The sequence below is a fragment of the Miniopterus schreibersii genome (assembly GCF_964146895.1).
Source record: "Miniopterus schreibersii genome assembly, chromosome: 12".
Classification (NCBI taxonomy): Eukaryota; Metazoa; Chordata; class Mammalia; order Chiroptera; family Miniopteridae; genus Miniopterus; species Miniopterus schreibersii.
This window is the reverse complement of record NC_138112.1, coordinates 33,886,486-33,890,906: the sequence shown is the minus strand read 5'-3', so window position 1 is coordinate 33,890,906 and position 4,421 is coordinate 33,886,486.

The following is a 4,421-nucleotide window of genomic DNA, read 5'->3' as shown; positions in this document are numbered from 1 at the left end:
CAAAACTATTCCACTAGACCTCTTATTGGCAATGTTGGTGATGAATTTGGCTGTTTTATATACCACTATCATTCGTTAAACAAGGTAATATATGTGAACACAAATATTGCTGTTTTATATTTCTGCAAAGGCTGTTGCCTACCCTTGATTTCCTATATCCAACAATATCCAACACTGACTATTTCAGCTACAAACTGAGAGACATGTCAGAACCACAGGTTGTCACAGGGCTTACATCTAGAGGGAGAACCAGGCAAACCTGGGAGCACATCCAAGACCACTTGACTCAGATTTCAGACACAGGGCAGCCCCTAGAGAATGTAACATCTAAGCTGAGGTCTGAAGGGTGAACAGCAAGGGTGTACGGGTGATGACTGGGAATGAGTGTGTCTCACTTTGCAACTCTAGGTGTAGCTAGGGCATCACCTCTGGTCAGTTAGGGTCCTCTCTTCCATGCTCCCTTCACACTGTGGGTTTCTTCTAGCTACGGTGACCTAAGTCCTAGTCTATTTGTTGTTCTGGCATAACTGTTCATAGTGCCTCCTTACACTCTCAAAAGTGCTCTGGCTGAGACAATTGGTTAATTATGATTACTGTATCTTTAGCCCGCTCCCTGTAGATCCCAGCGTCATGCCTGGCTCCCCAGGTGCCTCAGTGCACAGAGGTCTGGGCTCAATCTTATTTACCTCTGCACCCATGGCCTGGGTTTCATCTCATTCCTCTTTGTTATCTATGACACCTAGCCTTGTACCAGAGGCTACATTTCAACTGAGTGCCAGAGGTGTTCAATACAATATCTGAAATCAGAATGAAAAGCAAATAGGAGACAAGAAATTAGATTTGCAAATCTTTACACCACGTTAGAATCATGGTTCCACCTTTCACTAGCTGTGTGACCTTCTAATTCTTAGATGTTTTACCTGAAAAAATTGAGATAACAGTATCTTTTTCATAGGGTGAAGTTTCAGTGAAATAATCCAGGTAAAGTGCTTTAATGTGTGTAGCACTTGGCATATACTCTGTTAGCGGCAGCTGCTCGGCAGTGATCACCGTTCCTGCTGCAGCAACCCTGCTTTGCTGAAAGAAAATTAAACAAACACCTAACAAGTATCCAGTAGGGACTCAATAAGTGCGCACTAAATGAAAGCCTGGTCTCATGCCAGATGCTGGCTGCAGACCAGATTCTTGGATTACAGATGCATTAATCAAAATTATAATTTAGAAGTCAAAGTTTGACTCCTCGAAGTCCAGTTTTAATAGTAACAATTTAAAAACTCCCACCTTGTATCCATAAGTAAAAAAGCACAGAACAAAGAACATAACAGCACTATCTGGCAGCATCCTGGGTGTGTTAATTAACAGCCTTTAAACCTCATCCTTGTTATAACTATGCCCATTTCAAAGCTATTCTTCTATAAGCATGCCAACTTGGATATTTGGGTCCATCTCTTCTTTTTGAACTGTCAGCTTCTTAAGTTTTATATGATTAATGTATATAGAGAAAATTAGAAAGGCTTCAGATTGAGTCAACGGTAGTTTTCTTGATCTCCCAATTACAATATCCTCTTTGCAGTATATCCTTGTTGAGCATTTGGAATGAATTAAGACTTTAAATTTCCAGATGTTTAAACTACTACTGTAAATTCAAACTCATTAAACAGGGCAGATTTACTACCTCTACTTAGTTTTGAAGTCTGTTGTTCACCCTGTCTAAATAATTTATGAAACCAAATACAGTGGCAGGTAGTGTATTCTATTTATATAGCATTCATGGTGAGAAATGGGGACACTTAAAAAGGTCTAGAAATTAACTGCCGTTTTAGCCAACCTGTAGATCACACTTATTGTTGTTTCTAAGCTAGTAATTGTTTCCTGAAACTGATCTAGTAGAGATTTTTATGCTAATCTGTACTAAAAATTACTTTGCTTTTTCTGGCCACAAAAAGCTGGCTACAGAGGAGCATTTGATTACAGCAAGAAGACAGCTGCACCCACTCTCATGAAATAAATGGACCTGGATGTACAAGTCCTTTGTGGTGGTGTCTTGGCAGCCAAACAAAGGTGGCAGCATTTCTACACCCAGTTTGTAAAGTCTCAGAAGTTTCAGGCTTCACTTTTGTTTTTCCCCCAAAGGAACCCACGTGGACGGTAATGAGTACATTTTAGAGATGCTGTGCTGAAAGCTGGCAATGGATAAAGCCAGAACATAAAAGGAGCCTATTCCTAATGCAAATATTTCTTTTACAAGCCTTAAGAATGAAGTCGCTTTCACAATCAATTTTAAGACTGAAGGATTGAAGTACCTGGCTCTGGCACTTATTAGCTATATAATTTGGGGCAATTCATTTACCTCTATAAGCTTAATTTCTCAACTGAAAAATGGGGATAACACTTTCTCTGAGTTTCTCTGAGAACTTGAATGATATATTTAAAGTGCTCTGTAAGCTCTCAAGTATAACTCTTAATAAACACTGCAAGTACAATTTTCCTGTTTTATGAATTTCTCACTTTAGCACTTAAAAAGTGGCTGTCCCTTGTATGAAACAAAAACCAGATCCAAATGTTACTGCAGAGGAACTGCCTCAAGAGGGGTCTCTTTCAACTCAATCCACTACTATTTATCTTACAGGGTAATTGTTTAAGAATTAAATAAAAATTACATAAAATTAATAAAGCATTTGTTCTCACTTATTTTACAAGTAACAAATTCTATGTTAGGCTTCAATTGTGTAACTTTCCTTTCCCAAAAATGAGTGGATATGCCAAAAGCAAAAGTTCTTCCAATTAGGTATGCTAAATCTTGAATATATTTCCTAGTATATTTTGCAAACTGTTTAGGTACATAGAATTAAAAAAAAAACTGCACAAGGTTTTTATGAATACTGATAGGCTATTTTTTTTTTCTTTCTACAATTTCAATAATCTGATTAATTTAACTTTATAAAGTGTGTGTGTGTAGTTATAAACAACTGTAGTCCTGTGGGCTTACACTAGACTATAAGCTCTGTAAGAAAATGCATGTTATTGGTAGCACTTAACCGAGAAGCCTCTCACACAGTAAGCATTCAACTAATATTTGTGGAATATTCACTGTACCTACCACATTCTAACTAATTTTGCAAACATGACAACCTCTGTTTCATCTATGGGGAGACTATCAATGACTTGATCTACCTTCTAAGATCAGTTTGTGAAAATGCCTCTTAACAAATAAGGGTTTTTAAGCTTTCAATAAATTCCCAACTTAAGAGAACATACAGGATTATAAAAACAAACAATAGGCACCTTAAAAGGTGCTTGTTAACCAATACTTGTTGCATGAATGTTCTGGATACATTATTATGGTAGACTTAAAATGGGGCCATATTTTGCAGCTCTCCCCATCAAGATGAAGAATCCATTTCCTCATGCTTTGAATCTGGGCCAGGCTGTGACTTGCTTTGACCAAAAGAATGTCGCAAAAGCAATGTTCTGTCAGTTCTTGAGCATAGGCTTTGACACTACTGCCTTCATGGTACTCTGAGACTATTGTGCTATAAGCCCAAGATAAAGAACCACATGGAGACTCAGCTGTTCCACTCAGTCCCCAGCCAATCTGCTGCCTGAATGCAGAGCCCAGATGAGACTTGCAAAAGAACCATTGAACCAAGCCACGAAACTGATGAGAAATGATAAATCTGGTGGTTTTTTTAGCCACTAAGTTTTGCGATACTGTTAAGCAGTAACAGGTAACTGATGATAAATTATCTAACCCTCATCACACAACCATAAGTGTGGTTTTATAGTTTAGGAAACATACCCAGGTTAAATAATCTGCCAAAGTCACACCACTCTTAAGTGTCCTAAGAACTGGATGCAGGTATTAAAAGGCCAGTTGTCTCCTTCAATGACATCCTGCCATCATGAACCTGAACAGTTCCTTCTGCCAACAACAGAGGTACCTCTTAGAGCTCTGGCTAGAAGATAAACTCTGACATCTTCTTTAAAACCTGCACGGGTAATGTGTCCTGATTTGACATATCTGCCAGGCTTGTCAAATGTAATGCCAGCTATCAAGACCCAGCACTCCAAAAATACGTCCCATTCTGTTTACTGAAACTCAAATAACACTACCTTATCCCAACATAAAATAATTCAGTAACATCTCTGAAAGTATATTCATTCATTTACATTTTAGCCAGCAACAACTGCACAAACTCTGATAATTTGTATTTGGGGCCATACAGTATACAATATTTTTTAAAAATCAGATAACCTTACATTTAATAATTTCTTAATTAAAATGTCTTTATATATCCCAAGTAGTAAACCATAAACCAAAAAATAAATGAAAAACATCTTCAATTGTGAAAGTGATGTTTTTTTGAAAAGAGAATCTACCAGAAGAATCGATTTTGTCCCTACCAAAAATAAAAAGTACC